General features: G+C 36.1%; 1 protein-coding gene across 5 annotated transcripts in view; it reads right to left on the reverse strand.

The window, feature by feature from the left end:
- OTUD7B (OTU deubiquitinase 7B) overlaps nucleotides 1–27,894 on the reverse strand; it is a 92,457-nt gene that overhangs the window by 51,012 nt on the left and 13,551 nt on the right. Inside the window, exon 1 of one of the 5 annotated variants that reach the window (XM_016429140.2) lies at nucleotides 23,909–27,555. The exons of the other annotated variants lie outside the window; for them this stretch is intronic. The gene's annotated coding sequence lies outside the window, so the exon portion shown is untranslated. Of the gene's footprint in view, nucleotides 1–23,908; nucleotides 27,556–27,894 lie in introns of those variants that run through there. 5 annotated transcript variants of the gene reach the window in all.

Raw genomic sequence — 27,894 nt, forward strand, 5'->3', positions numbered from 1 at the left:
AATGCTAATTAAGAAAACTCTAAAGTGGAATTAAACTGCACTATAGATAATTTCAAAAAGTAAAAAATCCAAGTCATTTTCTGCCAATTTTACCTTGTCTTGACTAATGAAGGAAGGCAAAAGGGTATTTTGACATTATATACTATTTAAGATATTTTTAATAGTGTATTGTGAGATCTGGTATATATAAACAATCTCTTGCCCCTCTAACTGTGCCTCCTTAAGACATGCAGATATCTAAGACTGGGAATGAACAAAGAAAAGGTATCTACTGATAACTGAGCCTAGGATATTCCTGTTATTGTAATTCTACCAATGCATCAGAAGCAGGGAGGCCCAGAAATAGATTCTAATGAGACCACTAAGGATGAAGTTAGTGTTGGATGGCATAGTGGTTACTCAGATCAGAGGCAGAGCAGTATAGGAAATAAGTGGATTTTTCCCTCTTTTCATTTGCATGGAAAACCATGAAAAGTAGTAAAGTGAAAATAAAGTGAAAAGTGATTAAGTAAAAAGATCTAAGTAACTCTGTAACTTTCCTCTTGTATTTTCTAGTACACCCCTTAAAGGATTTCCAATATGTTGGGGGAATAAATTCCTTTTTAAGGAAACAAAAAGGGACATTCTTTAGCAGAAAAATACTAGATTATGTTGAGTGGCAGACAGAAATCATACTGAGATTGAAAATTTGTCTTGAGAAACTTGTGAGTGGAACTGAGTATGCTGCTTCTATTTCTGCTACCTATTACCACCCCAAAACAAGGACAGTCCCTTAGTCTCTGGGGTTTCTTCATCCTGGAACATATCTCTGCCATGCAAGAGCCATTTCCCATTGCTGAGTACCATTAGGAACCTCCATTTTGGCTGGGGACACAGGCCAGTCAATTTCCAATTCCCACTGAGCTCTCTGATGTTGACTTTTTGGATTTTGACACACAATGTCTTTCCTTGTGCTGGAGATCGACAAGGAATGAAAAAAACCTCTAAAAAAGGAGTTAATACAATAATAAATATTTTGGAGGAAAGAAAATAAAGAAAGGATAAAGTAACATGGTATTCTATATTTAAGACTTCTAAAATGACAGAAATCTAATAGGTTCTAAAAGTCAAAAAAGCAAAAATTAGGAAAGGAAATTAATAAAACAAATGAGAAAAAGGGAACAAACAATGGAGAGATTACTCTTCATTTCAAATTCTCTGAAAGAGATTTGTAATGCAAAAACAGAAGAAAAACCAACTGAACAAAATTGCAAAACAAGATTATTATAACATAAGATCTCTACAAACCAAGGATAGTAAACCTAAAGATAGGCTATAAAGAGATAATTGGGGGGCAGCTAGGTAGCTCAGTGGATAGAGAGCCAGGCCTGGAGACAGGAGGTTCTGGGTTGAAATTTGGACTCAGGCACTTCCTAGCTGTGTGACCCTCCCTGGGCAAGTCACTTAACCCCACTGCTTAGCCCTTACTGCTCTTTTGCCTTGGAACCAGAACACTGACTCTAAGATGGAATTACAAAATTTTAATAAAAACCTTTCCAACAGGAAAATTACCCTGACATATTAAAAGTAAAATGCCAAATACTGATGTAGAAAATTCATGGAACTCTGATAGAGAAAAACCCTAGAAGAGTTGTGATCAGACTTCAGAAGGCCATAAAACAAAAATACTACATAAAAGTAAGAAAAGAAAATAATTTACACAGTCAGAATAATCATATAACAGGGGGGAAATGGAATGTATTCTGAAAAGCAAGTAATTTGTCTACCCTTTAATTTCCTATAAAACAACTTGATTAGTCATGAAAAACAATGGATTTCATCTAGCAATAGGGAGAAATGCAATTTATTCCTTCAAAAGAAACCACAAGTGGACAGGGAATTCAATAAAAGAAATATAATATATTTAGCAAATAGACTAATGTTACAAAAGATGAAGAAATAAGATAAATATTATATAAGTCCTATACTAAGAAAAATCAATCAATCAATTATCATTTATTAAGCATCTACAACTGATCATAAGAAGAGAGCCTAAAGACACAAGGACTTCAATCACCGCTGGCATCAAGTTCTAGCTCTTCATCATAGGTCGCAAGTGTCCTTTCCTTATCTTTCTATGATTTTGTACTCACTATTATTCTACCTAGAATGTTCTTGCTGCCTCCTTTCTTTTTTCTTTTTTTTTTAATTTTAAACATTATTTTATTTGGTCATTTTCAAACATTATTCCTTGGAAACAAAGATCATTTTCTTTTCCTCCCCGCCCCCCCTCCCACCACCTTTCCCTCTCCCATAAGCCAACGCACGATTCCACTGGTTATCACATGTGTCCTTGACTCGAACCCATTTCCCTGTTGTTGGTATTTGCATTAGAGTGTTCATTTTGAGTCTCTCCTCAGTCGTATCCCCTCAACCCCTGTAGTCAAGCAGTTGCTTTTCATCGGTGTTTTTACTCCCACAGTTTATCCTCTGCTTGTGGATAGTATTTTTTAGATCCCTGCAGATTGTTCAGGGACATTGCATTGCCACTAATGGAGAAGTCCATTACCTTCAATTGTACCACAGTGTGTCAGTCTCTGTGTACAATGTTCTCCTGGTTCTGCTCCTTTCACTCTGCATCACTTCCTGGAGGTTGTTCCAGTCTCCATGGAATTCCTCCACTTTATTATTCCTTTTAGCACAATAGTATTCCATCACCAACATATACCACAATTTGTTCAGCCATTCCCCAATTGATGGGCATCCTCTCGTTTTCCAATTTTTGGCCACCACAAAAAGTGCAGCTATGAATATTCTTGTACAAGTCTTTGCTGCCTCCTTTCTAATAACCACAGTCCTAGTCTCCTCAATTAGTTTTGGCTGACAAATGTCTTTCTACTCCATACACTCCAATAACATAGGTACATGTTTTTATAGCTACATTACTTTATGTATGCCCTCCCCCCCAATAAATACAGTATACCAGATCTGTTGCAGTTGCTTTTCTAGGATTTGAGGATTTCCAAGGAAACAGCAGACTGGCCAATAATCCTTTTTGGGGGCACATTTTCATTCACACAAGAGATGGAACATAAGATATCTGGGAAGTCAGTACATTAGGGGAGTTGGGGAAAGGAAAGAAACTTGTGAATTCCACTCACAAATGGTTTTCCAGATGGGTCCTATATATCTATAAGACAGAGGTAGAATCCAGGGCTGGATGAGATCATCTAAAAGATCAATGACCATGTGAGAGATGATCCTCTTAACTTAGCTAACATGCAGGTTTTGCCAAACTTTCACTACTCTAAATGTAGTGTTGCCATGTCTGGGTTCCATTCCACACAATCACTTCCAACGTGGAAGAGGATCAGGTATTTTTAGGGTAAGGTAGGGTCTTGCTCAAGCCTGATTGAAAGATATTATGGGTAGGTATCAATTAGCTAGAAGGCTGAAAATTTACAGCAAAGAAAATACTATATATTCCAGAAGGGGCAATAATGTACCAATTGTACCAGAGAGGAGAAAGGATCATACCAGGAACAGAGACAGTTGCAAGAATGGCTAGGCATTACTCATCTCCCCAACCCCTATGGAAGTTTTTCTGGCCTGAGTAATACATATTTTTTTTTACAATTTTAATTGTTTTTGTTATTTTTTTTGAAATTTTTATTTAATTAGATGATTAAGAATATTTTCCCATAATTTCAACTCATGTTCTTTCCCTCCCCTCCCCCCAACCCTTTCCCATATCTGACATGTAATTCCACTGGGTTTAACATGTGTCATTGATCAAGACCTATTTCCATATTATTAATATTTGCACTAGGGTGATCTTTTAGAGTTTACTTTCCCAGTCATAGTCCCATCAACCCATGTGATCAAGTAGTTATTTTTCTTCTGTGTTTCTTTTCCCACAGTTCTTCCTCTGGATATGGATAGTATTCTTTCTCATATGTCCCTCTGAATAGTTCTGAATCATTGCATTGCTACTATTAGAAAAGTCCATTACATTTGATTTTACCACAGTGTATCAGTCTCTGTGTACATTGTTCTCTTGGTTCTGCTCCTTTCACTCTGCATCAATTCCTGGAGGTTGTTCCAGTTCACATGGAATTCCTTCACTTTATTATTCCTTTGAGCACAATAGTATTCCATCACCGCATATACCACAATTTGTTCAGTCATTCCCCAACTGGAGAGCATCCCCTCATTTTCCAATTTTTTGCCATCATAAACAGTGTGACTATGAATATTAGTATACAAATCTTTTTCCTTATTATCTCTTTGGGGTACATATTCTTGTACAAGTCTTTTTCCTTATTATCTCTTTGGGGTACAAACCCAGCAGTGCTATGGCTGGATCAAAGGGCAGTCTTTAGTTCCAAATTGTCTTCCAGAATGGTTGGATCAATTCACAACTCCACCAGCAATGCATTAGTGCCCCAATTTTGCCACATCCCCTCCAACATTCATTACTTTCCTTTACTGTAATATTGGCCAACCCCATAGATGTGAGATAGCACACCAGAGTTGTTTTAATTTGCATTTCTCTAATCAAGAGGAATTTAGAATAGTTTACTAGTTATGTGACCCTGGGCTAGTTACTTAAACCTATTTGTCCCAGTTTCACCATCCTTAAAATGAGCTGGAGAAGGAAATGGCAAACCACTCCAGTATCTTTACCAAGAAAACTCCAAATGAAATACATAAATAATTTCAAAACCAAGATATCTCACTAGAATAGATAGTGAAATATTTTCTTTTCTCTGGTGAAGACACAAATTAGCAACAAAAATGTGGGAGATAATAGGAGAAAGAAGTAAAGTAGAAAAAAGTAAAGACAAAAGTCTAGATAATCCACTCACTAGATATTGATCATGAAAACCAGTAGTCAGTCAAGCAGCAATAATTTTGTAATTGCATTAGAGATTTTAATTGCCAAAGTACAGCCACTTAGAATCACAGAACAAAATACAACACTCATTCCTACTGAAAATACTAGAAAATATTGGAATAGATGGACCTTTTCTAAAAATAATAAACAGTATTTAAAACCATCAGCAAGCATCATCTGCAATGGGGATAAGTTAGAAGCCTTCCCAATAAGATCAGGAGTGAAGCAAGGATGCCCATTATCACCTCTATAATTTAACACCTTACTAGAAATGCTAGTGGTAGCAATTAGAGAATAAAAAGAACTTGAAGGGATTAAAGTAGGCAATTAAGGAGACTAAATTATCACTCCTTGCAGATGATGTGGTCTACAATCCTAGAGAATCAACTAAAAAGCTAGTGGAAATAATCAACAACTTTAGCAAAATTGCAGGATACAAAATAAACCCACATAAATCATCAGCATTTCTATATATTTCCAACACCACTCAGCAATGAGAAAGAATGCTATTCATATCCAGAGAAAGAACTGTGGGAATGGAAACACAAAAGAAAACAACTGCTTGATCACATGGTTCGATGGGGATATGATTGAGGATATAGACTCTAAATGATCACTCTAGTGCAAATATCAATAATATGGAATAGATCTTGATCAATGACACTTGTAAAACTCAGTGGATTTGCTCATTGGCTACGGGAGGGGAAAGGCAAGAGGGGAGAGAAAGAACATGAATCATGTAACCATGGAAAAATTTTCTTAATTAGTCAATTAAATAAAATCACCCTAGACAATATAAAATATTTAGGAATCTATGTGCCAAGATAAACACAGGGATTATATGAACACAACTGCAAAACCCTTTCCATACAATTAAAACTAGATCTAAATAACTGGAAAAACATTAATTGTTCATGGGTAGGATGAGTTAATAAAATAAAAATGACAATCCTACTCAAATTAATTTACTTATTTAGTGCCATACCTATCAAACTATCAAGAAACTTTTTTACTGAATTAGAAAAAATTATAAGTTCATTTGGAAGAACAAAAGATCAAGAATATCAAAGGAACTAATAAAAAAAAAGTGAAGGATGAGGACCTAGATCTTAAACCATACTATAAAGCAGTGGTCATCAAAACAATATGGTACTGGATAAGAGACAGAAGATGGAATGGAATAGACTAGAGGTAAATGACCTCAGCAAGATAGTGTACAATAAACACAAAGATCCCAGCTTTGGGGACAAAAACCCACTTTTTGACAAAAACTGCTGGGAAAATTGAAAAACAATACAGGAGAGATTAAGTTTGGATCAACATCTCACACTCTTACATTTACACCAAGATAAATTCAGAATGGGTAAATGACTTAAATATAAAGAAGGAAACTATAAGTAAATTAGGTGAACATAGAATAGTATACCTATCAGATCCATGGGAAGGAAAGAATTTAAGACCAATCAAGAGAGAGAATATTACAAAATGTAAAACAAATCATTTTGATTACATTAAATTATGGAAATGGGTCTTGATTGATGGAACATGTTAAACCCAGTGGACTTGTGCGTCAGACGGGGGGGGGGGGGGGGGGGGGGGGCATGAGTCTTGTAACCATGGAAAATTGTTCTAAATCATTTAATTAAATAAAATTTAAAAATTTTAAAGGTTTTATACAAACAAAACCAATGCAATCAAAATTAGAAGGGAAGCAACAAAAGTCTCTGACAAAGGTCTAATTTCTCAAATCTATAAGAAGCTAAATCAATTGTAAAAAAAAAAATCAAGCTATTCTCAATGGATAAATGGGCAAGGGTTAGGCAGTTTTCAGATAAAGAAATCAAAATTATCAATAAGCACATGAAAAAGTGTTCTAAATCTCTCATAATTAGAGAAATGCAAATCAAAACAACTCTGAGGTACCACCTCACACCTAGCAGATTGGCCAATATGACAGCAAAATAAAGTAATAAATGTTGGAGGGGATGTGGCAAAATTGGAACACTAAGCTGGTAGAGTTGTGAATTGATCCAACCATTCTGGAAGGCAATTTGAAACTATGCCCAAAGGGCTTTAAAAGACTTCCTGCCCTTTGATCCAGCCATAACACTGCTGGCTTTGTACCCCAAAGAGATAGTAAGGAAAAAGACTTATACAAAAATATTTGTAGCCACGCTCTTTGCCATGGGAAAAAAAAATGGAAAAAATGGGGGGGGTCTATCAATTGGGGAATGGCTGAACAAACTGTGGTATCTCTTGGTGATGGAATACTATTGTGCTGAAAGGAATGATGAACTGGAGGAATTCCATGTGAACTGGAAAGACCTCTAGGAATTGATGCAGATGGAAAGGAGCAGAACCAGGAGAACATTGTACAAAGAGACTGATACACTGTGGCACAATCGAACGTAATGCATTTCTCTACTAGCAGCAATGCCAAGATCCAGTACAATTCTGAGGGGCTTGTGAGAAAGAATGCTATCTAGCTATCTACACCCAAAGAAAGAACTGTGGAAATGGGTTTTGAACAATGATACATGTAAAACCCAGTGGAATTGCTTTTTAGCTCTGGGAGGGAGGAGGAGGAGGGAAAGAACATGAATCATGTAACCATGGAAAAATATTCTAAATTAATTAATTTTTAAAAAATCATAGAATTTCTACATGGCGAGGGCCCTCAGATGTCATCCTGATTCTATATATAACCCAAGGATTCACTCAACCATATATTCAACAAGTGCTAGCATATGCTTCACATCTGGCAGGGAGAGGGAACTCATCACATTCTGAGGCAACCTATTCTACTTTGGGATAATTTTTATTGTTGGAAAGTTTTCCTTATATTAAGTCTAAATCTGCCTCCCTACAACTTTCATCCACTGCTATTTCTTTCTGATTCTTTTCAAAAGCATTTTCCTAATGTTATGAATTAGAAGTATAAACCAAAAACAAAATTCAAAAACCCAACAAACCAGGGGACTTGGAATGGCATTTAGAATCAGCTAGAAAGAGAACTCGGAACTCTACCCTCTCCCATAGGTATCTCATACTCCACTCTCTTTCTATCCTTTCCATCCCCAGCTCATTTCCAAACAATTCACTTCTTGCTAGGACTTTGTCATCACCAAAGGCAGAATGTAACTAGTAAACATTGTAAGTCCCAAACTGAACTTTGGTCAAATTTACTTGTCTTTCCTCTCCCAATCCTTCAGCTCTAGGTATATATATACATCATGAATTACACCCCAACTCCCATCTCAGCCCAACAGGTGAAGATATATATGGCAGCTCTTGTTACATCACCATAACACCTGGTCTGAACTTCTCAAATTCCAAAAAGGAATCTCCAAGCCAATGTCTAAGGTACTGATTAAAGTGACAATATCACTAAGAATCTGCCCAGCATACAAGACTGTAAAGTATAGATTTTTATCAAATAAAAAGTGTAGTACTCTGCACACAAGGCACACTTAATAGATATCTGCTGACTGACACACACTTGCTAACTGATACAATGATACATTTTTAGAATGACAGAACCCAAATTTAATTGGAAGGGATTAAAAGTGATAATTTTTCCATCAGATTTCACATAGTACTCTTTTGTGTCTCTCCAATAACTTATATATACACGTTTAGCTGAGATCATGTACTATAGCAATTATCTACATGTGTGTGTTTTCCTTCCCTTACTAGATAGGGTTTACTAGAAAAGAACCATTATCTTACCTGAACTTTGTGTTTCCCCTAGCACATATCATAGTGTACTAGGGAGAATAAGTACTTAATAAATGTTGTTTAGTGGCCAACCTCATTTGGGATTTTTCCTGGCAAAGATACTGGAATGGTTTGCCATTTCCTTTTCCAGATCATTTTACAGATGGGGAAACTGAGGCAAAGTTAGGTGACTTGCCCAGGGTCATACAAACTAGTAAGTGTCTGAGCATATTTGAACTCAGGTAGTTGTCTTCTTGACTCCAGACCTACCACTCAATCCATTGCATCAACTAGCTGCCTAATGTTATTTTCATCAAATTAATCTTAGTTCATCTAAACTAACCTTCTTAGTGCCTACTGGTCCCTCCCAACTTCCCAGTTCCTTCAACCAATCCTCATATTCACTACCTTTCTCACATTCACTTCCTTCTCACCAACTCAAGCAATACCCTGGTTCAAAGCTGTTAATGTTTTTCCTAAAATAAGGCATCCTACTATGATCTAAACAAGCACTAGTATTCATGCAATCTTAAAATATACTAACTTTTGTCTAACACATTACACTTTTGGCTCATAGTGAATCTGTAGTCCAAACCTCTTTCTTAAAAAATGTTTTTTAGTTTGTTTTAATCAGCCAAGATCTGCCTTTTCACCTTCCCACACCATCTCCCCCCCCCCCCCAAGATAGCACAAGAAAAAACAAAACTCATTATAAACATATATAGTCAATCATAACAAATTTCTATGTTGGCCACATCCAAAATAAATTTGGTTCATTCTGCAGTCTAAGTCCTTTGTCTATCAGGAGGGTGAGTAGCATGAGTCATCCAGAATCCTAGTTGGTCATATGCTGATAAGAGTTAACACAACAGTATTTCATCACATTTATATACCATAACTTATTTATCCATTTCCCCAATTTATAGGCATCTCTCCTCAGATCCTCATTCTTAGCCACTTCAAAGTTATATTTTTGTATATCCTTAGAGTTTGTTTTGCTTGGAACTAATCTTTTCTTAAATTTACTCTATCCTCTTCTCCCCTTTCCCTCCTATGAAAAATGTACTAGTGAAATGTATTTCTGTACTCAGCTGTGTGTATGTGTATAATTTCTTCTTTTGACTGATTCAGATGAATGCAAAATTCAAATGTCAGCTTTTTCCCCACTTTTCCTTCTTTGTTTATAAAGAACAAGAATGTCTACTTATGCATTCTGATTCTGGGAAATAATATTCCCTTATCGTCCTTTTCGTTCCCCACTCCTTTCCCAGTATATTCTTCTTCCTATTTCCATTCCTTTCTTAAAATCTTTAATACAAAGACACTTCCAAGACTTCTCTAATGGGACTCCCTCTATGACCTTTGATGATGATAGGGTTCAGAGGGGACACATATATCATCTCCCCATATTAGAATATAAGTTATCTTTATCTTATATTATATATATATATAAAGAATATAATATATCTTTATCATTAGTTAGTTCCCTTAGGATTGTTCTTTCATGTTCATTTTTCTATGTTAATCTTGACTCTGATGTTATACTTCAAAATTTCTAAATTAACCCTATCTTTTCATCAGGAATACTCAGAAGTCTTCTATTTCATTAAGTTTATTTTTCCTCTGTAATATTATACTCAGTTTTTCTGGGTAAGTTATTCTTGGCTTTAAATGCATATGTTTTGCCTTCTGGAATATCATAGTCTAAGTTCTTTGCTCCTTTATAATGTGGTTGCTAAATCACTTGTGATCATGACTGTGGCCCTTTATGTACTTGAATTCTTTCTTTCTGGATGCTTGCAGCATTCTTCTTTGACTTAGATACTCAGAATTTGGGATATAATGTTCCTGAGAGTTTTCATTTGGAAGTTTCTTTTAAGGGTGACCACTGAATTCTTTCTATTTCCACTTTGCTTTGTGGTCCTAAGAGACCTGGGCAATATTCTTTTAAGATTTATTGAAATCTGATGTCTAGGCTCTTTTTTTGGTCACAAAGTTCAGAAAGATAATCCAATGTTTCTTAAATATTTCTCCTCAATGTGTTTTCCAGGTCAGTTGTTTTTCCTATGAGATATCTTAAATGTTTATTTTTTTAGCCTTTTAATTTTGTTTTAATATTTATTGTTGCTTCAGAACTAGTCCATCCTAATTTCCAGAGTTTGTTGCTTAGGCAAGATTTATATACTTCTTACACCAAGATATTAATTTCCCTTAACAATTCTTTCTTCCATAGCTCTCATTTCTGTTCCAATTTTTTCCTTAAGCATTTTTTATTCCATTTACAAAAACATTTTTAACTTGCTTTTTTAATTCTTGCTAAAATTTTTCCAAGAATTCTAGTTGAATCTATGCCCAAGCTGTGTTTTCTTCTGAGGCTTTGCTTATAGATGTTTTTGAGTCATTCTCTTCTTTTGCATTCATTTTATGTGTATGAAGTATTCAAAGAGGACTAGCACTTCTGATGTGAGAGCTTACTGAACCGTTTTTAGGGCTATTCATTTGCCTTTGGTGTCTACCTTTCGCCTAACTCTCACTTGTGGCTCCAAAGAAGCTATGGCATACACAGCAGCCCCACTCTGATAAAACTATCTTCACAGGAGGGCTAAATCAGGTTGAGAGAAACAAATGGGTCTGTTGAGTTTGGAGGATGCCAACACCAAAGACTTCCCCCCCAGCAGAATAGGCAGATGAAAAAATCTGTTCCAATGGCCAAGAAGGTGGCTGAAGCAGGTATTGTGGAGCAATTAGAGCTTGAACAGACATCAAAGACTAGACTGCCCTCCCTCTATCCAGGTCATCTCCAGTCATCCAAACTTCTGTATTACCATAAACCTCACTTAAATCCAATTCATCCTATGATGTCATTGGTCCTTTTTGAAATGAAAGACCAACAACGTGACCGTGTCAGCATAATAGTTCATTAGAGTGTGATTCTTTCCCCCCCCCCCCATTTGATCACTATTCCAGCCTACTTCCTGACTTCGGACTTGATTTTACAGCTAGCCTCTGGAGTACTTCTAGAGGAAAGGTCTGGAAGAGAGCTATGTATTTTTCTTAGGGAAATTATTTTCATGCTATTCCAGGATCTCAAGGATAGGTTGAGAGGCCCGTGAACTTTCAGTGCTCCCAAAGTGGATTGATCCAAGGTCAATTTGCTGACTTAGGCTCCCTGGCCTAAGTTCCTAACTCAAGTTTGGGTCTATGCAAGAGCAGTCTACTGGTGGTTTCTGCTCCTCTCAACCAGCTGGAAAGCCTTGTTGGTTCAAATAGCATCGTAGCTTTCTCTTTGGTCTGGAATTCCTACCTTGGTAATTCCCTGACAGGATTGGCAAGATGCTGGAAGTAAGACTGTACTGAGCTAGAGATACAAGCCACATAAAATTGCTGCTTCTGACTATCCATTTTGTGGATTTGGGGCTTCTTCTTGCTGTGGTCTATAGCTTCTCCCTGTGCTCAGAGCAGTATGCTCCTGACCAGGCTCTGTCTCCAGTGTCCACAGACTTCTGTGTCTGTCTCCCTGTGTCAAGCTGGGCTGGACAAATGACTCACTATGATTTTTTTCTGTTTTTCTCCATCAGGTTTGGTTTTTGGGATCTGTTTGGAGAAGTTGTGGAAGGAAGTTCACTATATTACTTATCACTACACCTTCTTGGCTCTACCCACTAATCCAGGTCTCTTTCACATGAACTATAGCCAACTATATCCCCATCTTATTATACGTGTATTGTTAGGTTTGGGGCTATAGATTTTACATTTATTAAATTTCATCTCTCAGATGCCTCTATGAGAATTAGAGATTATGTGGGGTTCTCAGTCTTATGCCAAAAAAGTACAAGCTCTAGAGTAGGAAAAAATCTTAAAAGTCATCTCAAATAACCTTATTTTACAAACTAGAAAGTGAGGCTCAGATACGTTAAGTACCTGTATTGCCTCTAGGAGACATAATCAGTAAATAATAAATGCAAGACCCAGGGTCTCCAAGCTTAATATTCTTCCTGTTATGCCACATTTGCCTCTGACATGCCCTACCAAGAAGTGCCATCTGTTGTTGGAAGAACAGCCCAACTAAGTCAAGAGAAATTCATCACTCAAAGGTTCATAACCAAGTGAAGGTTTTGGTCTTAATAAATCATGTGGCTGTCCTACTAAAGCACAGAGCAATGGAAATGGAGAGGATACCCACACTAATGAAATCACAAATCTTAGAAGCACAGAAATAAATTTATTATTAGATTCAGTCCATTTTCTATTCTAGAATGATCCTAAGAATATCCTAGAATGTCCTAAGAATTTTTTGAATTCCAATTCTTCCATCTATATTATATCTATCTCCTCAAAGTTCATGTCATCTAAAATACAATAAGTATTCTATCTGTATCTAAATGATGAACAAGCAAGGTCAATAACAGATTTTTTGATATAGTTTCTAAGACTTCTCATTTTTACATCAATTAGTTGCATCTGGTTATTCCCTCAGTTTTAAATCAATATAATTTTTTTCTATCATCCAATTTAGACCTCTTCATCTTGTCCACAGGAATGTCATGAGATTGACCAATCCATACATCTATAACATTCTCCAATATACCACTTTAGTAGGCCTGTCAAAAAATAAATGACATTCATTTGACATGATAATCAACTCCATAATATCTTGTAATGATTACCATTTCCCCTACATGTTCACAATTCTCTTGACATCTGTCAATAATCTAAACCAAATTCATTAATTAGTCTATAATTTGGAATAATATACATTCTTTCCAGTTTTGAAAATAAAACTATTCATTTATTTCCTATCAGGGAGCACTGCTTCTATTCAAATGAGAAACACCTGTCCTGGGTCCTACTGCTCTTTTCTCTCTACACACTTTCAGAGATCTATCAGCTACAATAGGGCCAATTAGTATCTCAATACAGATTAGTCCCAAAACTATATCTCCAACTCTTATCTCTATCATCTGAATTCCAGTCCCACATCAACAAGCCTTTTGGAAATCTCTGACTGGATATATCAACATATTAGATTCAACAGGTTTAAAATGGTACTCATATTTGAACCTAAATCCACCCTTTCTCCAAACTTTCCCATTTCTTTTGAAGATCCCACCACTCTAGTTATCTAAGTCAAAACCTCAAAATCCTCCTGATCTTCCCAGTCCTGCCACATCCAATCAGTTGCCAAATTTGGATAACAATCCCACTACAATATCTCTAGGCTCTATCTCATTTTCTTTATTCACATAGCCAAGGCCTTCACTGGCTTCTCCTTCCCTCCCACACCTGAACTATTACAGTAGCCTTGTAATTAATTTTGCATCCCACCTCTCTCCTCTTCAATCCATCTTCACAGCTGCCAACTTAATATTCATAAGACATAGGTTTATGTCACTCTCCTACACAGATATTTTCAAGATTTTTAAAAAGTTTTCTTATTGTCCCAGCCAGAAATTTTTTTTAAAACCTTCAATAAACTAGCTCCCAAATACCTTTCCAATCTTATTTCATATTATTCCTCTTTGCCTCTTAAAATCCCTAGTTTTCCTCAAGTCTGATCTGTGATGGGACAATCTACAGAAAGTCTTTCTTGATCATTTCTGATCATTTTCACTTCTAAATCTGTGATAGTGAGGTGCCTATTCTTAGTAGGCTCTCCCTTCCTAAAATTATTTTGTATCTACACTATATGTTATATCTTCCCTGTAAATCATAAGATCTTAGAGAGTAGGTATCCCTATCATTCATTATTGACTTTGTATTAAATTTCCAGTGCCCAGGTTAGCACAGCACATTGCATATAATAGCTAGTTAATACAGTTTTAAATTTTATTTTCATATGCAAATTTCTTCAAAATATCAAAATAGTCAAAACTGATTGTAAAGTATTATGGCTCACATTAATTCATTTGAATTCACAATAATCCTGTGAAGGAACTAGCTAATGGGGACATTTTTATCCCTTTCTAGATGAGGGAACCTAAGGTTCAGAGAGGCTAGAGTTCATAGTCACACAGTTAATAAGAGATGGAGGTGGGACTTGAACTTGGATTATTTGATTCCACATCCATCACTCAAGCCACTGCATCATATTCAGGGAATTCAATTATTTAAAATTTGAAGAGTGAAGCCAGGAACTCTATCACTTCTCTTTAATTACGCTGGAATTCAAATTTCTGTTAACTATTTTTGTCCATTCTGATAATCATTGACTTTGGCAAAGAAAAGTAAAATATTTTAAAGCAAAATAGCAGCTGAGTTTGTCTGCCTTCTCTCTATAAAGACATCATCATCATCAGACTAACCAACTCAACCAGTGGTCTATTTCCCCTTAAGTCTTCCTTAATAAGTATTCTAAATCTCAAATCATTTTGAGGTTTAACAAATCTGAATCCTACAAAATTATGCCTCTTTTCTTAATTCATTCTCAGTTGTCTGGCTGAATTTTCATCTTCAGACCATAGTTTCTTAATTGAGCAAGTTGATAAGTTTCTTTGCATAGCTATGAGTCTCTTCAAACAACTTTCCCTTTTTTCTCAGTGAAATTCTTTGTATATGTATTATAAGATCCACTTCTGATAATTGCACCCACTGGTTCAAAGTACCAAACCCAAATGAACTAGATTCCTGGGTAATGAAATAATTGTCTCATGTGATTGCTAAGTTACTATCAGTCATTTCTGAAAAATTGTTCATAATGGGAAGAGAGGAATCAGAGCACTAGAGAAGACAAAAGTTGACCAAGTTTGGTTTGTTTTTTTTTTTTAAAAGGAGAGTTTGCTACTATAGGCCAGGAAATTTGAATGTCCATTCTTGGGGAACTTATTAAATATAGCATTAAAGGGATTCTTAAAAAGCAGCTAGAAAAGGAAGTGGTTCAATTATCAGTTCTATGTGGATAACTCTTCCATCTATAAATTCTGCCTTAAATTCCCTTCAACTCCGGTCCTACAGAATATTTCCTCTTCCTAATTTCCCTATTTCTTCTGAGAACACTAACATCCCTCCATTCATCTAGTTTTACAACCACAAAGTCATTAAATCTTCTCTCTCCCTCACCACTTATTTTCAATCACTTTTCAAATCTTATTGATTCTATTTCTACAAAATCTCTCACACCTGTCCCCTTCTCCTCACTCAACTACCTCCCTAGCTAAAGCACTCATCAATTCTTGCTTGGACTACTGTCATATCCTTCTCATTCATATATACCTGCTTTACAAATTTTCTACTCTCCAAATTGATCATCCTAAAGCTCAGGTTTTGAGACTTCTTGGTTAACAAGTCTAGTAGTTCACTGGTACCTCTACAAGAAAATACAAAGTCCTGATTGGAATTTAACACCCTTAACAATATGGCTCTTGCCTACCTTTGCAAACTGCAAATTACTCAGAGTTAGAGTTTAGAAAAGGCCTCAGAAACATCTATTTTAAGTTTTACGTAGGATGAAGGTGAGGCCTAGGAAAGGTGTGATTTGCCCATGGTCACACAAGTAGTAAACATCAGAAGCAGGAATCTGAATCCAGGTTCTCTGTACCTTCCTATGCTCATGCAAAATTACATCCTAATAATGAGAAATGCAACTTGAAAAGGCATTAAGGTTTCACTTCCTTCAAGCACTCTGTGGTCCAAACAAACTTTCCTACTTGCTATTTCCCAAACATGACTCTATCTCCTACCTCCATGTTTTTCCATAGCTTGTCCCCAATGCATGAAATACACTTCCTTCTCACCTCCACCTCCTAGAATTCCCGGCTCCCTTTCAAGATTCAGTTATGGTACCGCTTCCTATATAAGGCTAATAGAGCTAATCCTCCCTATGCTAAAATTATGTCTTCCCAATGCAATGACTCAATTTTGTTTCTGTGGTCCCAGCATAAAGCATGATGATTGACACATGATAGGCACTTAATAAATGCTTAATGAACTGAATGAAAGAAGAAAAACATTACAGTTTCACCAAGGATGTGTCCCTTGGTGTCCCCAGGAATGAGTACTTGCTTGGCCTTATGATGTTTAATATTTTTATATCTGACCTGAGCTCAAACAGACCAAGATACAGTTTGCTTAACATTTTTATCAGTAATTTGGATGAAGAGGCACAGTATGCATATCAAATTTGCAGACAGCACAAAATCAGGAGGGACAGTTACACATTAAATGATATCCAAAAAAATCCTGACAGGCTAGAAGATTAGGCTAATCTAATGTAATAAAAATTTAATAGTGATGAATGTCTAATGTGATTGCTAAGTTACAATTAGGCTTAAAAAACAAGTTCATGACTACAAGATGGAGAAGCATGGATCATTTAACTGAAAAAGATGTAGAAATTCTTAGTGATAGTGTTAAAGTCTTAATACATGCTAATCCTACTCAGATCACATCTCTAGTATTGTGTTCAGTGCTGAGTGCATTTTTATTCATTTATTTATTTTGAGCCCTTACCTCCTGTCTTGGAATCAATACTGTGTATTGGATCCAAGGCAGAAGAGTGGTAAGGGCTAGGTAATGGGGGTCAAGTGACTTGCCCAGGGTCACCCAGCTGGGAAGAGTCTGAGGCCAGATTTGAACCTAGGACCTCCCATCACTAGGCCTGGCTCTCAATCCCCTGAACTATGCAGTTGCCCTCTGGGTGCATTTTTAAAAGTAAACAAAAGGGTCTCTAGTTCTCTTCAATGTCTAGACTTTTGGTAACCTCATCAGTACCCAAGAGTTTAATATCTCTATAACTCTCTGACTGAATTCAGTTCCATGTCACATTAAGAAAAAAACTCTTTCAAAAGCAGAACTAACCAAATGGAAAAAGAGGTACTGAAGAAACTAATTCGAATTGGGCAAGTCAAAGATAATGACTCCATGAGTCATCAAAAAACAAAGACAAAAAAAAACAAAACAGAAGAAAATGTGAAATATTTCTATCTCACTGGAAATAGCAAAGTGTCTCAGAGTATGGAGAGCCAGGCCTAGAGAAGGGAGGCCTTGGTGATATGAGGGTACAGGCTTCCCCTAGACACACCAACACCCCAGATTATGAAGAGTACATAAAAGATTCATTTTTCCTTACATTCCTGCAATGCTAGGGAAAGTGACTCTGGACTCTCCCTTCATTCTTGATGAGCACAGATAGGCACTTCCCAGCTTGCTCCTGATAAGCATCTATTTCATACCCCAAATATCTGATTATCCTCTAAACTGGACAGTTTGCCCCCTTTTGACTGAGGCATAGGAAGGATATAACCACGATTCATTTTGGGTTCCAGAGACCCAGTAACAGGCCATCATCATCCTTTCTTTAGTCACAGACCCTGCTGTCAAAAGGATATATAAATCCCAGAACACATCTCCTCAGTGCTCTACCTGCACACTGTCTCCCCAGCTTCTCATCATGACTTCCAAATTAATAAATTTCTCTAGTTGCTCTGCCTTGAAACAGATACTTCACATCAATTCTAAGACAGAAGGTAAGAGTTTAAAGAAAACTGATCTAGAAAACACTGAGGAAAGATCATTTTAGAATTTAAAAATTAGTAGGCTACTTAAAAACCATGACTTAAAAGCCTAGATATCATATTTCAAGAAATTATCAAGGAAAATTACCCCAATATCTTAGATCCAAAGGGTAAACTAGAATCCACCAATTACCTCCTGAGATCACAAGATGAAAACTCCTAGGAACATTATAACCAAATTTCAAAGTTCCCTAGTTCAAGAAGAAAGTATTGCAAACACCCTGGAAGAAACTTTTCAATATCATAAAGCCACAGTCAGGATCACACAAAATTTAGCAGCTTGCATATTAAAGAAGTAGAGAGCTTGAAATATGATAATCTGGAAGGCAAAGGAGCTAGGAAAACAACCAATAACAAGCCTACTCAGAAAAACTGAATATAATCCTTCAGGGGAAGAAAAGATATTCAATGAAACAGAACTTTCAAGCACTCCTAATGAAAAGATCAGAGATGAATGGAAAATACAACATTCAAATACAAGAAAAGCATAAAAAAGTAAACATGACAGAGAAATCATAAAGGCATAAGGTTAAACTGCTTACATTCATATATGGAATGATACATGTACCTCCTGAAAACTTTGTCAAGATTTCTGAGTCTGACACTTAATAGATATGTAACACTAAGCAAGTCCTTAACCTGTTTCTTCATCTGTAGAGTAGGGATAGTAGGGGTAATGATAATACTAATACTTATTGTTGTTCAGTTGTTTCCAATACCATTAGGGCAATTCTAAGCAAAGACACTGGAGTGGTTTGCTGCTTCCTTCTACAGCTCACTTGACAAATGAGGAAATGTGAGGCAAATAAGATTAAGTGACTTTGCCAAGGGTCAGTTAGTGTCTAAGGCCAAATCTGAAGTCAAGGAAGATGAGTCTTCCTAACTCTAGGCCCAGTACCCCATCTACTATGCCACCCAAGCTGCATTAAAATACTATATAAATATTAATGATTATTAAGGGAGCCGGCTAAAATGCTACAGCACTGAGATAAAGGTTAAGTCTCCTAATTCTTCCCTCCAGGACCCATCATTCAACTTCCAACCCTTTTCTTCTAGTACTTTACACAGTTAATAACTCTCCTCAAGATCCCCTCACACCAATGCTACTGTTCCAAATGAATTCTATCCCAACCTAAAGTGACCTATACCTAACTCTCACACTTTCCAACCCATTGGGTCTTCTAGAAAGGGTCCTATAAGGGACCTGAATTTCCCAAGGCTGCTCAGATTACAAGAGGGAGAGCTTGGATTTGAAACCAAACCCTTGAACTTCAGATCTAGTTCTTTTTGTTGTCTTGTGTTGATGAACAAAGAAAATCAGAAAAGATAGAATTAGAACCGGACCTTGAACAGTGGATGAGCCAAAAATAATATCTATTTGGTTTTGAATTGCATTCAAATAGTTTTTGAAGAAATTTTGTTATATTAATTTATTCATATTATTATACTATATTCATTTATAGTTATAAATATAAAATAAAATTCTAATTCTATATAACATAAATAATAAACAACAAATAATTAACTGAAGTAAAATAATAATTATATTTATTTTAGGTTGCTATTAAAATTAATTTATATCCTTTAAACATAGCAGCCAACAGTGAGTGTGTGGCAAAAAGGTAAGAAGGAAATGGTCTAGATGTGTGCTACTGGATAATAGGACCCTCATGAAATGAAAAGAAGATTGCCATATATAATATCCCAATAACAGAAATAGATGGATAGTGAAGAGTTTATTTCAGTCAATCAAGTAAAACGTAAGCTCCTTGAGATTGAGGACTAGCTAGCTTCATCAAAAAGAAGATCCCTGAAAAGAAAACATCCAAAAGGAAGGTGTTTTATTCCTTCAACTGGATATGTAGACAATACTATATTTCTAACACTATCCTGAAATCCTGGGTTGGCTTTGATGGCTGCTAAGGCACTTTCTGATTCTCAAATTTTGTGAGTCTTAATTATACTCAGCGTTCCATCAATACCAATAGTTGAAGGGCAATTCCTTTAACTGGGAGGGGAAGAGGTAATGTTTTCTAAATGCTTCTAGGTTTATTTCAGCTCATAAATAGCAAAGCAAATGTCTATCTGCTATATCCCATGAGTCAAATGTGAATACAGGGGGTTTGGGGGTGGTGAATGAGAAAGGGAGTGGTAGACAGAAAGCTCTTTGTACTGGCAACTGTGTTTTCAAAGCTGCTGATTGAAGTTTTTTTGAATGCAGTTATTTGGGAAATTTTAATAATTTGGATGGGTTGCACAATGGGTCTTGACCTTCAGAAGCTTCAGTGTGGTGAAGGCCAGAGGGAAAGTTTGTTATTATGATGTTGACACAACAAACTGGACAGAAACAGATATTGGGTTAATGTTTATTTTGGGGTCTAGCCCAAGGTACCAGCTTATCAGATGCATTTTTATTCTTTTCTTCATGGAACAGGAATACCAGAGAGTCAAGTATAACAAAGAATTCTTGAGCCTGAAAACCGGAGTTCAAACCCTAGCTCTATCACTTTCTAAATGTACTAATCTTGATCAAGTCACTTAAATGTAATAACCTCATTTTCTTGCCTGTAAAATGAGGACAACACCACCCTATCCCTCATCTAACTCACAGGAATGTTGAAGAGATTAAATGAAATGATGTACTTAAAAACACTTTATATGCTATCAAGCATTACACAGATAAATATAAGGGTCTTATCTGTAAATGTCAGTTCTCAAGTTGGGGTAAAAAGGCAGAAGCCACTTGTCCAATAGCACTTGGGCCTTTAGACATGCTCTTATTTGCATAGGTTCATTAGTTATCTTTTCCAGTCTAATAACAATATTAAGAAGCACCAGAAGCAAAAGCCCTGGGTTGAAGGGTGGCTAAATCAGAACTGTGATCCTAATCAAGTTGCCTTAATTCTCTAAGTTACCATGGGAGAAATACTTGTCCTTTTCCCTCCCAAGTTTGTTAGGAGATAAACTAGTATTTCAGTATTCTATACATATTTGTGTTAATTCATTTTCTAACTTTAGTGTATATGTGCTATATGCACTTTTTGCCAATGGAAGTTCTGCATCTCCATTTCCAGCACTGAGCACAGGATCTACAGGAAATGCTTAATTAATACTTATTGGCTGATTGACAGTGAATGTGAAAAAATTTTAGAAAGCAACAAAAATTAAAGGTATTACTTATGTGTCAGAATGCTGGGATGGAAGAATTAATTATTCAACATGCATTGCTTACTATGTCCCAGGTCCTGGCAGAAAGTCAGTCTGTTTAGGAACCAGAGAATTTTAGAGCTACAACATGCCTTAAAGATCATCTAATCAAGGTCTCAGCAATTGGGAAAGAAGAAAGGAAAAAAAAACCATTTATATAGCACTTACTATAATCCAGGCACTATGCTAGACTTATCTCAATTGATCCTTACCCTAATCCTGGAAGGTACTGTTTTTATCCCTATTTTACCAATGAAGAAATTGTGGCCGATATAAGTCAAGTGACTTGCCCAGAGTCACACAGCTAGTGAGCATCTGGGGCTAGATTTGAATTCAGATCTTCCTGACTCCAAGAATAGTACTCTGTGCCATATGATAGCCTCTAACTGCCCAAAGGAGCTAGGGAGATCCTGGGAGATCTTCAGCTGCAAACATCTTTGTAAGTAGTTTTAGACCAAATAAATCAATTTTTACCTATGTGTTAATTTTCAAGTAATAATGACTACTAATTCTGAATTTCTAACCTAAACTTAGATTTCTCATATCTCTCTCACCTTCCCTCCAACCATCAAAGTACAGAAAGAGCCTTTACTAGGCTAATCTATTTGTGTTTCCTCTCCCTTGGTTGTTGCCTCTTAGCAATGAAAATGAACATGTGAATGCATATAACCTAATGCTAAAAAATTATATTCTATGATGACCACCAAAAATAGTTTTTCTTCCTTAAAATGTTGCAGATCCTGATTGTCTTATACAATTCTTTCAATTTATAGAGGGGGAAACTGAGGCCCAAAAGGTTAAATAACATGGCAAAAATCAAATGTATTTTGTTAGAGCCAGAGCCAAATCTCTTGATTCTTAGCCAGTGCTCTTTCCATTATAGTCTATTTCTCATAAATTTCTAATCCCAGTCTGTCTTCTCCTTACCTCTCAGAAAACCTATCAGCCTTCTTTTGCTGATATCAACTAATGTATTCAAAACAAGCAAAATTCATTTTAACAGCAGTAACAAGGCAGAGTAAGGAAAATCTGTTGCCAAAAAAAATCATTAAATGTTTACCAAAGACAACTGAGGTCAGTTGTGTGCTCTGTTGTTTTTAGTGAAGAGAGTTGGACAAAACTATGGGTCATATTAGTCAGTTTTAATATTTTCTTTTCTATTTCAAATTACATGTAATTTCAAATTACAATCCAATTCAATATACCTATACAAAGAGAAAAAAGTAAATATCAAGTTTAAAAATGTGATTTTTCTTGAGCAACCTAATGGCAAAATCTCTGAAGGGGCCAAAGTCCTTGCTACTACATTCACAGAATCTGTTCACTGGTATAGAGAGCAACAATCAACATTTAACAACTCGCATATATATGGTACTCTGAGGTTTACGAAGTCCCTTATTTCCTTTCCCAGAAGGAACTCTACAACCCAAAACACAAGGTTACAATGACCCAGATGCAGCTTTCTTCCTTATGAACATTCTGTTAATGCCAATTCTACCACTACTAGAAAATACAGCAGAATTTTGCTAATCCTAAAGGAGGTAGAAGAGAAAAGACACAAATGTTATCAAACTCTATAGGGTAAAAATTCTAAAGTTTGACTACTTAATTTAATCTTTTACATATCTCATTAGTTCCCTTCCCTGAGGGAGAAAGAGAATGAGAATACAGTTATTAAGCATCATGTGCACATTACCATGTGCCAGGCACCATGCTACATGGTAATCAAGAATAAAAGGTTTTGATAATATTAAATCTGCACCTAATCCCCCACCTCAATCAAAATAGTTTTCTTGTATCTAAGAAAACATAGCAAACAATGTTATGGATTGGTAACTTTTTGTTTTATCTGTGTGCAAAAGCCTATACCTACAGGTGTATCATTCTAGTTATGACTGGTCCTACTGTCAATTCTAACCCTAACAAGCTATGTGTTCTTGGGCTCTTATCCTCCCTGGGCCTCAGGCTCTTCATATGTAAAAATAAGACTCTCCTCAAACTTCATATTTTATATTTAAAGATCCAGACAACAAGCTACTTCTATGCATAAGCATACTTTCAATATAAAGCTCTGAGCTTCCAAGAGAAAGAATATGGTGTTCTTCAAATTTTTCATCATAAAGAGGTCATCAAAATACACCCTGAAAATTTTCATTTATGCCAGGCTATTAGACTAGCTTCTACAGCCAGCACTTTTTCTTTCCTCACCTCTATAAAAGTACAAGAAAAAAAAAGGATTATTCTACAGACCATCTGGTAAATGTTCCACTGACATCTGGGATGATCCCACCCAGACACAAGTACTTTTGTCTTAAATTTAGTGCTTCTTAAGGAGTGACTCCACTACACCAGGTGTGATATGAATTGTAGAGAACTTAAACTTGCAATAGCATCTGGCAGCCACCCTTAATTGGACAGAACTTATATTTGCAATCACAAAAGCATGTTCTAGTATCCCTACTGTAGTGTTACCAATTTAAAATATTCAGTGTGCCAAGTCATGTCAAATACTATATTATATGAAAAAAAAAGTTGAGAAGCATTTGTCTTGATGATGATCTGAGAAATAAACTTTTGTGATAATGAAGAGAGAACTTACATGCCTACCCTTTAGGTGAAATTCAGGTGAAATACTGGGGAAAAAAGGCAAAAAGTCTTTATAAACAGCCATCTCATGATACCTGAGGGTCAGAAAGCAAAGACAATTGGATTGGGTCTCAGTTATAGGTAGCCTAAGCCATCATTACCAGTAGATTAAGCACTTGATCTTATCAAACTGGGTAGAGAGACTCATTCCAGCAAAACACAATCACAGATTCCTTCTAAAAATAGTCTATTCATAGTGTGGGAGGCTAAGCCATATTGGCTCAACAGGTTATGGTGATGACATTCTAGATATAAACCAGATTTTATTTATTTTTATTATCCCCACAGCACCTAGGATAATACCTTATATATAATGTGTTGTTAGTAAATATCTATCCCATAACATAAGGCAACTGCCCTAAGGAAATCCAATGACAATAGCCAAAAGGCTCTGACTATGTATGGCAGCAGGACATTCCTAAGCTTCCACATTCCTGCTATAGAACTTGGCTAATGTAAAATACTTTCTATGAGGCAAATGAGTGCTCAGAAGAAAAGTGTACACAATTCATGAGTCTCCTCCCAGAAGCTGGCATCCATTCAACTTGGGCAGAGTGCTTAGTGAGTCTAAGACCACAGAGGTCATTGCCTTCAGGTCTGACAGAATCTATTCTCTTGGCACCCACAGGTTAAATGATAAACCAAGCAGCTTTGAAACAACAGCAAAGGTGAAAACTTCACCAGGGGTTATGAGGTCGGGAACTTTCCTCTAGTCCCTGAAACTATTTTCCATTTACCTGAATACTGTATACCAGGAGAAGACTGAGCCATCCACCTTGATCTGGATGAGCAGCAATAAGCCAGTCTATCTAATCAGAGTCTACATACAAGCACACAATCAAAACAGAGAGGACTAAGGGGGGGGGGGGGGGGACAATAAAATGAAACACTTTGACTGGCATCATAGCATTACAATGTTAATGACATATTACTCACCAGTGTATTACAACAAACAACTTGCAAGTGGATTAGGAATACACAGTAAGTCAAAGAAATAGAACAACATTCTCTTAGTTCTAAAACCACAGTCATTCACTCAACAAAGGTTGTCATCCTAATGTGTGTGCACACATGTGCATGTGTGGCATGTGTGTGTAACATACTTATAGACAACTGTCAACTATATTTATAAGTGGACTATCAACTGTATATTATTTGAAGCCTTCTTCCTCACATTGCCCAAACTGTGGTGGGAGCTATTAGGTCTAGGGAAGATTGATATTTTTGCTGTGAGAGCCTAACACTATTCCAAAGCCATACATAGATGACTTTTGAGTTACTGAAAGCTGTACTATCATGAACGGCACAATCATCCCATTTCCTAGAAAGTAGTTAGTATAATGGAAAGAATTCAGAATTTTGAGTAAGATGGCTTTGACAGTTGATTAGATGTGAAGAGCAAAGAACAGATCAGACAGAATCCAAGTGAGAATTGCTTCCTGAGTGACAGTAAAGAAGTTGGTACTATGAATAAAAATGGGGAGGTGAAGAAAAAGTATAGATTTAGGGGAAAAGATAGTAAATTGATTTTAGATATAATCAAGTGTCAGGTACTAGTGAACTATCAAAGGAATAGGCATCCAGCAGACCACTAGAAATTCAGTTTTGGAACTTAGGGCAATGATCAAAAGTTAGGGGTGTAGATTTTAGGATGATGTGCAAAGATGACAGTTGTAACTGTGGGCATGTAAGAGTGTGTGAAAAGAGGGTGGAAACAGAACCCTAGGAAATGGTAATGTTTAGGCATCAGGGGAAAGAAGAGTGATCTACTGAAAGAGAAGGAATGGCCAGAAACTAGGAAAAGAAGCAGGAAAATTATGTACCATGGAAGCCATGGGAAAAGAAATTTTCAGAAAAAAGAAGACAGTTAATGTCAAATGTGGCAAAAAAAAAAGTTGTGGATAAGAACTGGGAAAAGGCTAATGGAACTGGTAAGAGAAAGGCATTTAAATCAGAGCACTGGCATAAGGACAGGAAATCAGGTTTATGTTTAAGGGGATAATAATCATATTAGTTCAAATATAGGATATATGGATAAAGAAAGTCAAAGAAGGCTGAAAAAGCAGGTTGGTGTTGATAGATCTTGGTTTGCTGCTGCTGAACAGTAAACCTGAGGACATTCCATCCTCCAAGGCTTAATAAAAGCTTAATAAAAGTGATAAGAGGTACAAAAAGTAAATAAGCAACCAACCTTCCTTTTATTTCTAGCAGTCATTCATGCCTCAAATGTTCTTACCAAGCTTCAGAGGGGTACCTACTGCTAGTGACAACCTTAATAGCCTATCTGATAGAAAACTATATAAAGGGGGAAAAAACCATTGTGCATTAAAATTGGAACTGAGAGGGGAGATATAAGTCAGGAAGAGAATTAATATTTAAGAACAGGTATTAATAGAGAATTAACTACTTCTAGAATAAGAGGCAAAACCCAGAGAAAGAGGACCCTTAGGAACATAAGAGTGCTGCTGAGCATCTCTTATTCACATAATTAGACACGAATATATGCAGCATCCAAGTATAAAGAAAAAATGTGCAGAAATAAGGCAAAAGTTTGTGTTCAAATTTCACCATAATGTGATCTTTAATTCCTTTTCCAAGCATATGCTCCATGTTCTCAAACATTGGACTCAAATCTCTGTACATTTACTTAGCAGTAGACACAATTCTGTTCAGACACACTGAGTTTTTAACTTATGTTTCTGTCAATATAATGAAGAAGAAAATATGGTCCAAGTATAAGAAGTTGTAGCTTTCATCTTGGCTCCACTTCTAGGTAGCCATATATCTTATATCGCCAACCCTGTTATGCCCTAAGAGGAAACCACACATTTCCAACTTCTAGACAGTTCCACATGGAGATTAGTCACCTCAAACTCAGAATATCTAAATTGAACATCTTTCCCTGCAAATAGTTCTCTCATTTCAGACAACAGTAACATTAAAAAAAAAAAAACCCAAACACTACTCAAAAGAAGTTGACTACCAGTCACTCTATAAGCAGGTTCCTTGCATGGGAAGATAAATTTGATTAAAAAATCCTTCTCTTCTTTGAACTGCTGTAGCATCTACTTGTAAGTAGCATTCATTTAATCCAAACAAAATGCATTATCTTTTTATATATGTTCCATGTTTTCTTAAGTAGGCTATAAGTTCCTTAAGGGCAAAGATGATTCAGTCTTATACCTGCTTCAATGTATCTCTAGCATCTAGCACAATGCTCTAGAAGGTGAGCACCTTCTAAGAAAGTAACCTATAAAAACGAACCTTGCTTATAGCTTTAAAATCCTTTGATTTTTATGTTAATTACAATGACATTGGATCCTCAATTGATAAATGGTCAAAGGCTTTGATCAAGTAGTTTTCAAAGAATGAAATCCAAACTATCAATAGCTATATGAAAAAAAAAAAAACCTCCACTAAAAATTTGAGAATAAAAATAAAGCAATTCAGAGTTTCCACCTCATACACCTTGGTTTGGCAAAGTTAACAAAAAAGGAAAATGGCAAATGTTGGTGGAACTCTGGAAAAATGGCATATAGATGCATTGTTAGTAGAGTTATGAATTAGTCTAGACATTCTAGAAAGCAATTTGGAACTATGGCCAAAAGTTAATAAACCGTATATATATATATATATATATACATATATATATATATATAGTCTTTGACCCATCAATACCACTATTATTAGGCCTATACTCCGAGGACCCTTAGACAAAAAATATTATAGAAACTCTTTTTGTAATGGCAAAGAACTAGAAACTAAGGATATGATCATTAATCAAAGACAGACTGAACAAAGTTGTTCTATATGATTGTCATAGGATACTACTGTGCTATAAAAAATGATGAAAGGGATAGTTATAGAGACATCTGAGAAGACTTGTAAGAAATGAGACAGAGTAAAAGTCAAAACCAAGAGAACATCAATTTATACATG

This window comes from Monodelphis domestica, chromosome 2 (genome assembly GCF_027887165.1).
Source record: "Monodelphis domestica isolate mMonDom1 chromosome 2, mMonDom1.pri, whole genome shotgun sequence".
NCBI classification, from domain to species: Eukaryota; Metazoa; Chordata; class Mammalia; order Didelphimorphia; family Didelphidae; genus Monodelphis; species Monodelphis domestica.